Genomic DNA, 13,492 nt, shown 5'->3' on the forward strand with positions numbered 1-13,492 from the left:
CCCACTGCTATGAAAACGAAGATAATGAGTGGGTGAGAGCAACAGAAATGGGCCCCCCTCCTGGCCAGGCCTGCCTGCTTGACCTCAAAGCCCCCGCCCTCTCCACTACAGTGCAGGTCATGTCCAGCCCCCCTGGGGCTGATTCTCTGAAGGGATGCCTAGGGCTCCTTGCCCTTCTTGATGGTTGGCACCCTGAGGTGCTGGTCAGCACCCTGAGGCCCCTTCCTGCACTACCTTTGGGAATCTCTGGGGAACATTCCTCATGGGCAACTTAAGGCCATGACCCAAAGCTTTCAAACCCAAGGGAGAAAGGCCCCCTCACAGAAAATTCATCAGGGACCCAAATTTGGGAGTCAAAGAGTGAAGTGAAGAAGTGGGGGTTTCATGAGAGTCAGAGAAGGAATGTTCCAGGTGGAGGGAGGAGCTGGTGCAAAGTCCCTGAGGTGTGGCAAGCGCTCTGCTTCCACGGACTTAAGCGGACAGGGCACAAGTGGAGAGCCTGGCCTGGCAGGAAGCGGGGCATAAACCATGTAGAGCCCTGTAGGCCATTGTCAGGAGGCTGGACTTGATTGACCCTGAGGGCGCTGGGGTGTCATGGAGAGACTGCAGACTCCCCTGGGAGTGGTCAGCATTTCCCTCTAGAGCTGTGCTATCAAAAATCAACCAAAATTAGCCGGGTGGATGGTGCACACCTGTCATCCCAGCAGCTCCAGGAGGCTGAGGCAGGAGGATCATGAGTTCAAGGCCAGCCTCAGCAATAGCAAGGCCCTAAGCAACTCAGTGAGGCCCTGTTTCTAAATAAAATACAAACTAGGGCTGGGGATGGGGCTCAGTGGTCGAGTGCCCCTGAGTTCAAACCTCAGAACCACCCCGCCAAAAAAATATTACTGACCAAAATTAATGGTTAATTTGGTTAATTTTTAATTAAAAAATTTAACCAAAATGTTGGCACACCTGTACACCCAGAAGCTTGGGAGGCAGGGGGATCTCAAGTTCAAGGCCAGCCTCAGCAACTCAGCAAGGCCCTGAGCAACTCAGCAAGACCCTGTCTCTAAATAAAGTATAAAGGGGAGGGGGAACTGGGGATGGGGCTCAGTGGATAAGCCCCCCTGGATTCAATCCCTGGTACCATAAATAAATAAGATTACAGTTCAGTCCCTTGGTCACTCCTGCCGCATTTCAAGGTCTCAGGAATTTCCGTCATCACAGAAGTTTCTGTAGACAGTGCTGAGCTGGAGAGCGCCCTCAAGGTTCAGGGTGGAAAGCATTCTGCAGAGAAGGGAACCCGGGGGGATAGGTTGCAGGGATTCAGTGAGATATGCCAGTGGCCAGTGCCTAGCATGGTGCCTGGAATACAGCAGGTGCTCAATGAAACACCACAGCATGGCTGAACTGGCCTGGATCTGAGCAAGGATATGGTGACTGATAGAAGAGGCAGGGTGGGCGTGGCAGCTGGGTGGATGCTGGGATTGCTTCCTGAAATGGGCTGTTAGTGCGTTTTCTGTTACTATAACAGAAAACCTGAGGTTGGGTAATTTATAAAGAAAAGTTTGTTCAACTCGTTGTTCTAAGAAGCTGGAAGTTCAAGGCCATCGGGCAAGGGCCTCATGCTGCATCACACATGGTGGAAAAGCGGAAGGGAAGCTGGTGGAGGTGGAAGAGACAGAACAGGGCAGCTCCACTTCCTGACAGCCCACCCCTGGGGTCCCTAGTGACTGAATTTCCACATGCATTGCAGGGTGGGGAGACACCATGTTGGAATCATAGCAGATCAGAACCCAGGAGGAGGGGGCACCAGGCTGAGTTCACAAGTCAGGTGCCTGTGGAATGGCCACGGGGACGTGTCCAGGAGGCTTTTAGATGTTTGGGCCTAGACGTGTGGGCCAGGCTAAGACTGGGGACACTGACATTTGAGAAGTGGCCAGAGGAGATGGAGAGAGCCAGGCCAGAAGCTGGAAAGAGGCCTGGAGTGGCTACAGCTCTCAGAGGATGGCTGAAGGGGTCAAGGCTGTCACTGAAAGGAGACCCCGGAGTCAGGGAAGGGATTTCTGGCTTTCAGGTGGGAAGGACCTGAGTCTGTTCACAGGTCAACAGGAAAGGGGGCGGGGGTTGTGCACACACACACCGTGTGTGCGGCACGCCCCAGGAGTGCGCACCAGTTCCTACGGCCGAGCTTCTGAACACCAGTGGTCACAGGCATCCTGGCTGGTCACGGTGGCCCACGCCTGTCATCTCAGCAGCTCAGGAGGCTGAGACAGGAGGATGGAGGGTTCAAAGCCAGCCTCAGCAAAAGCGAGGCCGTAAGCACTCAGTGAGGCCCTGTCTCTAAATAAAATACAAACTAGGGCTGGGGATGGGGCTCAGTGGTGGAGTGCCCCTGAGTTCAATCCCCGGTACCCACCCTCTCAACAAAAACAGGCATCTTATTGATGTCCATTTTAGAGATGAAGAGGCTGAGGCTCCGTGTGGTTTAGCAGTTTCCCCAGCCACACACAAGGTTGGGGGACCTTTCCCTAACATGCAGGGCCCAGCAGCGAATCTGCCTCTCAGACTCTGCTCCAGGATGTGTCTCCCCTATTTTTTTTGCTACTTTCTGGATCAACAAGCCACAACATAATTTTTAGAAGGCACCAAAATTCTGCCAAATGTGGTGGCCCACGCCTGTCATCCCAGCCACTCATCTGGCTGAGGCAGGAGGATTGCTCGTTCCAGGCCAGCCTCAGCAACTCAGCAAGATCGAGCCTGTCTCAAAAATTGTAATGCAAAAAAACAAAAAAAAAAACCAAAAACCCAACAACCAAGTACATGAATAAAGGCATAAATTGGCGTGAGCATACTTTATATATGCAGAGATATGAAAAATCGTGCCCTATCTGTGTAGTAAGAATTATAATGCTTTCCACTGCTGTTGTGTATTTAAAAAAATAAAAAAGAAAGACTTGAGAATGTAGCTCAGGGGTAAAACGCTCCTGGGTTCAATTCTCAGAACTCAAAAACAAACAAGCAAACTAACAGAAAACCCCAAAATTCCCAAATGGGAATCATTTAGCCAGAGACAATGAGTGAACTTGGGATGCTGCTCATGGTACTGTGGGTATTTTCACATTTACTTCCTGCTATTGTCCTCTCCCCAGATATGGTGTCTTGTGAATCTGCAACCCTGTAATCATATAATTGTGGCAACCATTTATTATGCTCTTAGTATATCCTTTGCTTATCATTTAAATGTTATCGCATTAACTCTCACAGCAACAATGAGAGGTAAGCCCTATTATTCTCCTCTTTTTGAGGTTAGGAAACCGGTGGGGGGAGGGCACAGAGAGGTAAAGGGACTTGTCCAGGGCCACACAGCATACCTTTGCCAGAGATGAAAGTTTTTTAAAAAAGGGTCTTTTTGTGGTCAAAGTGGTGCTCACTTGTCAAACTGGTTCGTGAGTATAAAAGTCATAGCAGAAAACTGATTCTTTTTCTCTATCACATCTAGCTTGAGGTTGGGGGAAAGTTAGCACCCACTTATCTCCTTTGACAGGCCTCTTCTGCCTTTGGCTGTAACTGCCCAGGCCCCAGGGCAGGACGCTGTCTGGTCTGCAGGGAGATGGCAGCAGCCCGGGGTCTGGAAGGAGCCTGCACTTGCATTCACAAAAGGCTTTTTGAGACCTGAGATCCTGAGGGAAATAGGAACAGATGGGACCACAGATTTCTTCCAGAAATGGTCTCATTTCTTTGCAACCCCGCATAATGAACACATCGGGGTCAAGAACACGGCTGATCATTTCCCACTGAACTCGGGGAGGGAAGGAGGCGGGAGGGGGGTGATGATCTGTTAATAATCAGCTGCAGAAGGAGGAGCCCCGGGCCCTTCCTTGCTGGGGCGCACAGGGTTGATCAGTGCAGGTTCCAGAGAGGATTGGTGGGGGGCTGGGCGCTGACCTGGACATCTAGGTGGGCAGTGGGTAGTGGACCCCGGGTGTCAGACCCAGCCGGTGGCTGCCAAGTCACAGCCAGGGTAAGGGGCTTTTTGCCACATGGACATTCAAAAGCCAGAGCGCTCAGCCCCAGTTTTCTGGGGGTGGAGGAGAAAGCAGCTGTGGCAGGACAGATCTTTCTTTCTTTCCTTCATCTATTCTGCCCCAGGACTCCTGAGACTCAGTTTTCTTCTGATGGTATAATCACGTGCCCATCCCTGGAAGTAGCCATCGCTGGGAGTGTGGGGGTGTCAACCCTATTCTTCCTGGCCTCAAGTCCACATGGAAAACCATTCATCTAGTGGGGACCTGTGCTAAGTTAACTCTACCAAGCTCCTGTAGATGGAGGAGTAAGTTGTTTTCAACTTTTTACTCATAAATAACAGTGTGTGCAGGGCGCCGTGACACATGCCTGTCATCCCAGCGGCTCGGGAGGCTGAGGCAGGAGGATCGCGAGTTCAAAGCCAGCCTCAGCAACTTAGTGAGGCCCAAGTAACTCAGTGAGACCCTGTCTCTAAAGAAAATACAAAATAGGGCTGGGGATGAGTCTCAGTGGTCGAGTGCCCCTGAGTTCAATCCCTGGTACCTAAATAAATAAATAAATGACACTGTGCTGAGCATCTTTGTGCCTGAGGCATTTGTAGCACCGGCTATCTTCTCTTAGGTCAGGTTCTCAGAAAGGATGACCTCCTTGCAAGATGGCCCCCTACAAGCCATGATTTCTAATTCCCATGCCCACTACAGACTGAATATTATATCTCCCCAAAGTCCATATATGGAGCCTTTAATCCCCAGCATGATGGATCTGGAGGGGGACCTGTGGGGGGTAATCAGATTTAGGTCAGATCATGAGGGGTAAGCCCCCAGGAGGGGATTAGTGTCTTTATAAGAAAATAAAGAGACCAGAGCTCTCTATGTCCTCCAACTGTGAGTGCAGTGAGAAGGTGTCCATAAACCAGGAAGAAGGCCCTCACCAGAGCCCAGCCACTCTGGCACCTGGCTGTCAGACTTCCAGCCTCCAGAACTATGAGTAAACAGTTTTTGGTGCTTAAGCTACCTGGTCTCTGGTAGTCTCTTATAGCAGCTCGGAGAGACTAAGGCCACACCCTCATGTGACCTTCCATACTGAATCAGGGGTGGCCTCAGTGGACAACAGAATTTGGGGTGAAAGCAATAATATGTGACCATCAAGGCTAGGTCATTGCAGCTTCTGCCTTGGTCTCTTGAATCTCTCAATCAGGGGAAGACAGCCACCACGTCATGGGGACACTCGGCCTGTAGAGATGCCCCCTGGACAGGGAGCTGAGCCCTCCCACCAACAGCCAGCGCTGGCTTATCAGTCATGTGGGGGGACCTTATCAGTCGTGTGGGGGGACCGCCGCGGGAGTGGAACTGGGGTCTCAGTCAAGTCCAGCCCCAGATGGGACCTGGCTGTGACCCCATGAGAGGCCATGAACCACACCAGCAGGTCCAGCTCCCGGATTCCTGACCAAAGACATGACCCATGGTCTTGCTGCTTTAAGCTAATGTGTTCTGGGTGATCTGCTTCCCCCACGTGTGGCCTACATCAGAGACCAGAGCCCTTTTAGGACTTAAAATGCCATTTTTTTCCTTCCCTTTTCATATCAGCAGATGGTCAGTTCTTTCATTTGACATGAAACTGACCCCTCCGTGTGCTCGGAGATGACTTTCCGGAAGGAGTTCCTATCAGCTCTGAGGATGTGGGGCTATTGGGAAAGATCGGTCTTTGATCGGCGGCCCTGAGCACTTCCGGAGAAGGATGTTCACAGCGTGCTGTGACGTCCAACTAACCCACCTAGGCCAAAGAGGGGCCCTCGAGAAAGCCCGGCCTGTTAATTGCTCCCTTCTTCTTCTGGATTCTCCAAGTGAAGTGTAAACACATCTGGCTCGTGGGAGAGTGCTTTCCCTGCTGGGCACGGTGGCACACACCTGTCATCCCAGCGACTGGGGAGGCTGAGGCAGGAGGATCGCAAGTTCGAGGCCAGCTTGGGCAATTTGGCAGGACCCTGTCTCAAAATAAAAAAATAAGAAGACCTGGAGACGTGGTTCAGTGGTAAGAGTGTCTCTAAATTCGACCCGCAGTCCAAAAACAAAACAAAAAGCGGAAGCCACGTGACCGGAATAAAGGTCTTGTTGCCAGTTGCAGTGGCACATCCCTGTCATCCCAGCAGCTTGGAGGCTGAGGCAGGAGGATCGTAAGTTCAAAGCCAGCCTCAGTAAAAGTGAGGCCCTAAGCAACTCAGTGAGACCCTGAATAAAATACAGAATAGGGCTGGGGACACGGCTCAGTGGTTGAGGGGCCCCAGAGTTTGATCCCTGGTACCAAAAAAAGAAAAGTTCATGTTAAAGAAATCAGCTTCCATTTCTTTAGCTCATATTCTCAAACGATCCCCCACGTGAGGCACAGACTTGGGAATCCCACTTAGGGACATGGAGACCTGTCTAGGCCTCCGTTCATTAATGATTAGTATGTTCAGTCAATGTTTTTTCAGCATCCCAGACTGTGTGGGGCTTGGGGAGAATGCAAAGACGTGGACATCAGCACACCAAGCTGGACCTGAGGCTGCTCACAGAGGCAGCAAATGGACGGATAAGTCCACAGACATTATAGTTTGAACTAAGTTCAAATTTCAGCTGCACCAGCTACAAACTGTGTGACCCTGAGCAGGTTCTGGACCTCTCTGGGCCTCACTTTCCTCTTCTAAAAGGAGAGGATGATAAGAGAGGATATTTTGAGGATTAAATGAGATCTGCCCCTGAAACATTTAGTACCCAGTCTAGAGAGTAAGTCATGGGTCAACACTTGAGATGATGATGGTGACAATGACCATGATTATGGGTGTGGCACTGGGGATTAAACCCAGGGGCACTCTATCACTGAGCCACATACCCAGCCCTTTTTATTTATTTATTTTTTTCATTTTGAGAGAGGGTCTCACCAAGTCGCTGAGGCTGGCCTCGAACTTGCAATCCTCTTGCCTCAGCCTCCTGAGTGGCTGGGATGACGGGCGTGTGCCACTGCCCAGGGCTCCTGTCTTCATTTGCAGAGAGCCAGGTGGCCGTTGAGCCTGTCATCTGTGCTCTAGGGTTGAGCCCAGCTGACTCTGGCGCAAAATGGAAACCCGAGGACAAGTGTTTGGGACATGGAGGAAGAGCTCCTCAGGGGCCGCATGACACAATATTGCTTCTGCTACTCACACAGTCGGTGGCCGGAGGGTTCCTGTCCCCAGACACACGTCCCCTCATCTCAGACCACGGGAAAAGCCATTTTCTCATGGGGGAGAAAAAGAGGTGACCTCACCTGGGGACAGAACAGACCATCCGTCTGAGATGGAACTCCTCTGCTGGGAAGGGGGGTGGAGCCTGAGGGCCCGGGCCTGGCCTGCAGCATCTGGGGGTGATCCGTTCTGCAGGGGAGCGGGCTGGCCTCCATGTCCTCTCTGTAGCCCTGACTCTAAGCAGGGGGTCCCTGGGGCCTTGCTCAAATGGCTTCTCCACTTTCCTTGATTCCTGAAAGTTAGAAGCACAGCAATCTCTCAGCAGTGTGGGCAGGGGAGGCAGCGGCCGGCTAGACGTCAGAGGTGTGATCCGAGGCCTCGGGTGCGAGCTGCCCTGTGCCTTCTCACATCCCTTCCACTCTGAAGCCTCGGTTTCCTCTTTGGTGAAATGGACATGATAAGAGGCCCCAGCCCCAGAATTGCTGGCAGGGTTGAAGGCACTCTTTCCTGGAAAGGCCCCTAAGACTCAGCCAGGCTTCCTGTGTCCGAGTGGCCAGGTCCCCATATTCGGGGCTGAATCCCAGCTTGTCCCGCCGTGCAGGGGAGTCAGCAGCACCTTGTCGTCTACCCACCGGGTGCCAGGAGCTTGCTCCTACTAGTAACAATCCAAAAAAGGTCTCCAGACTCTACCTGATGTCCCCTGGGGGAGGGGGGAGCAAAACGGCCCCCACCCGGGGGAGACTCACTGGCCTAAGTCTTTGTGGCATTAATAACCAGAATTCTCTTTACGTGAGGCTGAGACGTCGCCTTGGCCAGGGGAACACGGGCCGGGTGGGGCCTCGGAGGCTTTAGCTTGTGCCTTTGCTAAAGGAGGACAGTCGCAGGTTTGTTGCCTTCATAAGAAGATTTACGTGGATGAGCAAGCACTTTAGGGGCCAAAATTCATATTTAAGTGTTTTTTTCCCCCAGTCCTGGGGACTGAACTCGGGGTCTCATGCGTGCTGGGCAGGTGCTTTACCTATTTCAGTTTTGGAAAAATCTGCCTGGGTGGATTATCGGGAAAGCCTTCTAGCTGGGGGTCCACTGAGGAGATCCAAGGGGGATATGGGGCTTGGGGTCCTGATATTGTACCTTGAACTTACAGAACACTTTCGCCTTAAAAAAAGACAATGACTTCTCTGATCTCCAACCACTGGAAACACCTTACAGAAAAGTTAGAAAATACACACAGGAAGGGCAAATAGGAAATTTCTTCATGGTAATGTTTAAGTTAATTTTTGGTGTTAGCTTGACTGGGTCATAGGCTTTGGAGAATTCTTTTTTTAATTTTTTTTTTTTTAATATTTTAATTTTTTAGTTGGAGTTGGACACAATACTTTTATTTATTTTTATGTGGTGCTGAGGATCGAACCCAGGGCCTCACACTTCCTAGGCGAGTGTTCTACCGCTGAGCCACAACCCCAGCCCCTTAAATTTTTTTTTTTTTTATAATTTGTTCTAATTAGTTCTACAGGACAGTAGAATGCATTTTGACACATTGTACACAAATGGAGCACAACTGCTTTCTCCGGCTGGACATGGTGCACAGTCACACCATAGTGTACTCATACATGTACACAGGGTAATACTGTCTCATTCCACCGTCCTTACCACCCCCTCCACCCCCTCCCCTCCCCTCTGCCCAATCCAAAATTCCTTCATTCTTCCCCACCCTCCCCCCATTATGGATCAGCATCTGCTGAGCAGAGACATTTCTCTGATTTCAGCCTTTGCTTTGGGGAGATGGGCTTATGTAACTTAGCAGGATATTCTCTGGCTTCATCCACTTACCTACAAATTCCATGATTTCATTCTTCTTTAAGGCTGAGTAACATTCCATTGTGTGTGTGTGTGTGTGTGTGTATATATACACACACACACACACACACAATGGTATATATATATATATATACACACACACACACACACACACAATGGAATATATATATACCACTCATCTGTTGAAGGGCATCTAGGTTAGTTCCATAGTTTAGGTATTGTGAATTGAGCTGCCATAAACATTGATGTGGCTGTGTCACTGTAGAATGCTGGTTTTAAGTCCTTTGGGTATATGCCAAGGATTGGGATTACTGGGTCCAATGGTGGTTCCATCCCAAGTTTTCTGAGGAATCCTTATACTGCTTTCCAGAGTGGTTGCACCAATTGGCATTCCCACCAGCAACGTACAAGTGTTCATCCACCAAGACTTTTATGTTTTCCTGCTTAAGAAACTCCTCAGAGGTAGCGCACTCACCTAGCACGCGTGAGGCCCTGGGTTCGATCCTCAGCACCACATAAATATAAAATAAAGATCTGGTGTCCACCTGTAACTAAAAAATAACTATTAAAAAAAAGAAAGAAAGAAAGAGACTCATTGGCTCCCAGGAGCCTGGGAGCCCTTGAACTTTGCAAAGAGAACAGACGGCGGCTGCCCATCCCCATCCTGTTGAACGGCGATCCTTTACCGGCCTCACCTGGGCACGTGAAGGCCAGAGACCACGGACTTCACGGGTGTGGAGGATGGGAACGGGCAAGTCGTTTTTGCCTCTGGGATGAGGTGCGGTCCTTTGTAGCTGCTGCTCGTTCTTTCCAGCACCCAGCCTCCTTCTCTCAGTCTGTTTTGTCTTTCTTTCTGTTTTTTTCTTTTCTTCTGGTACCAGGGATTGAACTCTGGTGTGCTTAACCACCAAGCCCCATCCCCAGCCCTGTTTATATGTTATTTAGAGACAGAGTCTCACTGAGTTGCTTAGTTCCTTGCTAAGTTGCTGAGGCTGGCTTTGAACTCGAGATCCTCCTGCCTCAGCCTCCCAAGCGGCTGGGATGACAGGCGTGCGCCACCACACCTGGAAGTCTGTTTTTTTTCCCCCTGATTTTCCCTCATTCAGAGCACTGGAGTGTACTGACCCATCTCCTCCTGTTGTATGGCAGAGGTTGTTTCTATACCTGTCAATGGGGTGATGATATCTGTCCTCATACCCAGTTGATCTTCTTAGTGAATTCCATATTTTTGAACTAATGTACTCATGTTTTGGGAGGTGCTATGGTTTGGATGTGGATTGAGTGAGTCCCCCCCCAAAGTGCATGTGTTGGAAGCTCGGATTGCAGGTGGCAGAGACTTTAAAGTTAGGTCATGGGGACATCATGCTGGTCTGTCAGAGGGCATGTGTTCTTGTAAGAGTGAGTTGTTATCAAGGGAGACCACCCCATGGACTTGGTCTCTGGTCACATGGTTGATTCCCTTCCCATTCTTCCAAGTTGATATCATGCAGACCAAGAGGCCCTCTTCAGAGGCCAAGCAGATGGGCCATCTAATCTTGGATTTCAAACCACCAAAACTTTCAGCTAAATAAATAGCTTCTCTTTATAAAGATCCCAGCCTCAGGTATTTTGTTATAGCAACAGAAAATGAACTAATACAGGAGGCAATTAGGTCATAGAGGTAGATCCCTCATGAATGGGATGAGTATCCTTATGAAAGAGGTCTTGGAGTGACCCTTTTCCTGGGAGAAGGCTTGGTCTATGAATCAGACAATGAACCTTCACTTGACACTAATCTGCCTTGATCCTAGACTTCTGTGTTCCAGGATCCCATCAGGACACCACATCACACTTGGTTTTCATGTCTCCTTGGGCTCCTCTTGGTTGGGAGAGTTTCTCTGAGTGCCCTTGACACTTTGGAGGAATACTGGTCATATATTTGTAGGATGCCCTTCAAATGGGAATTGACAGATGTTTTTCTCATGATTAGAGTAGGAGCTATGGGGTTTTCTGAAGGAAGACCACAGAGGTTAAGTGCCAATCTCATCATGTCATCTCAAAGGTCCAAACTATCAATGTGACTTATGACTGTTGATGTTGACCATGATCCTTGGCTGAGTTGCTGTTTGTCAGGTTTCTCCATTTGGGGAAAGTGTTTTCCATACTATACCCTTTGGAAGTGTCAGGCACAGCCCACACTTAAACATTAGAGTTATGTTCTGATATAAAATGCAGCTTCTCTGTATTTTTACATCAGTTGCCTACTGTCTACTCCTCATTCCCTCCAGGACATAAAAATCGATTAGTGTTCCTGCCAGGTGCAGTGGTACACACCTGTCATCCCAGCAGCTCAGGAGGCTGAGGCAGGAGGATCGTGAGTTCAAAGCCAGCCTCAGCAAAAGTGAGGCCCTAAGCACCTCAGTGAGACCCTGTCTCTAAATAAAATACAAAATAGGGCTGGGGATGGGGCTCAGTGGTCGAGTGCCCTGAGTATAATCCCTGGTACCCACCCCACTTCCAAAAAAAAAAAAAAAAAAAGATCTATTAGAATTTGTAGGCAATACAGCAACTGTTTATCCCTGTTTTCACAAAGTTCAGAGAGTTTAAGCAACTTGCCCAAGGACCCTTAGCAGCCAGCATCTTGGTAGGATGTTAGCCCAAGTCAGCCTGACCTGATACTCTCAGCCCTGCATCTTTCTGTTCTTGGGGACCTGAGCAGGGCTTTCCCTTCATTTTTACTTCTAACTCCCACTTATCCCCCCCCCATCTGTGTGTGTGTGTGTGTGTGTGTGTGTGTACACCCAGGGCCTTACACATGCTAGAAAAGTGATCTACCACTGAGCTACACCCCCAGCCCTTTTCTTCTTTTACTCTTTGTTTGGAGACAGGGTCTTGCTAAGTTGCCCAGGTCGACCTTGAACTTGCCATTCTCCTGCCTCAGTCTCCCAAGTGGTTGGGTTTATGGGCATGCACCACTCTGTCCAGCTCCCACTTTTTTTTGGTGGAGGGGCAGTACCCAGAATTGAACCCAGGTACACTGAGCCCCGTCCCCAGCTCTATTTTGTATTTTATTTAGAGACAGGGTCTCACTGAGTTGCTTAGGGCCTCACTTTTGCTGAGGCTGGCTTTAAACTCTTGATCCTCCTGCCTCAGCCTCCCGAGGTGCTGGGGTGACAGGTGTGCGTCACCACTCCCAGCTCCCACTCGCCTTTCATATCCTGCTCTCTGATAGGTGCTGGGTGTTGCCCACAGCTTTTCTGTGGCAAATAAGATCTTCCCAAGCCTTCTTTCTCACTCCTAGACAAGGAGAAATCACACAGTCTAGTGACAATAGTGTCAGTGCAGCTAGTCAACAGTGTAGCCACAGGCAGGTGACTTTGCCTCGTTGAGTTTCAGATCCCTCTGTAAAATGGGTATAAAAAGGCATAGAGCTGGGCCTGGTGGTGCACAGGTGATCCCAGCAACTCTGGAGGCCGAGCCAGGAGGATTGCAAGTTTGGGGCCAGCTTCAGCAATTTGGCTAGACCCTGGAGATGTAGCTCAGTGATAAGCACCCTTGGGTTCCATCCCCAGTACCAAAAAATAAGCCAGATTTAAATGGTAACAGCAGCTTTATTCATAAGAACCCAAGCTGGAAACAACACAGATGTCCTTCACTGGGTGAATGACCAATGGATTGTAGTGTATCCACCCCATGGAACCCTACTCAGCAACACAGTTCAGACGGCAACAATCTGGATGCCTCCCCACACATTTACCCCAAGTGAAAAAAGCCAATCCCAAAAGGTTACATATTGTACAATTACACTTCAGCTACATTCCTGTTTATTTTTATTTGTACTGGAGATTGAACCCAGGGGCACTTAAGTCCTGAGCCCCATCCCCAGTTCTTTTCATTTTTTCTTTTGAATAATTTGCTTAGGGTCTCCATAAATTGCCGAGGCTGGTTTGAACTTTGGATCCTCCTGCCTCAGCCTCCTAGGTCACTAGGATTTCGGGCATGCTGCACCACGCCCAGCAATATGACATTGTTGAAAGGACAAAATTGTAGAAATGTAGAACAGATGAGTGGCGGTCAAGGCATGAGGAGGGGACAGGTGGTTAAAAAGGGATTGCCAACGGGCAACCAGACAGGTTCTTGTGGTGATGGAAATATTTTGCATCTTGACTGTATCCATGTCAATATCCAGATTGTAATATCGTGCTACAGTTTTGCAAGAGAGTTACCATTGGGGGAAACCGGGTAAAGGATATATTTGACATTGAATCTCCTCCTTTGTTTTTTGGTGGTTGTTGTTTTTTGGCTTCGGGGATTAAACCCAGGAGCACTCTACCACTGAGCTATATACCCCCAACTCTTTTTGATTTGAGACAGGGTCTTGCTAAATTGCTGAGGCTGGCCTTGAATTTGTCTCCGCCTCAGCTGGGACTAGAGGCATGCACCACTATTGCTAGACTTTCTTCTTTCTTCCTGGAGTTGGGAATTAAACCC

Source organism: Marmota flaviventris, chromosome 1 (genome assembly GCF_047511675.1).
Source record: "Marmota flaviventris isolate mMarFla1 chromosome 1, mMarFla1.hap1, whole genome shotgun sequence".
Taxonomy (NCBI): Eukaryota; Metazoa; Chordata; class Mammalia; order Rodentia; family Sciuridae; genus Marmota; species Marmota flaviventris.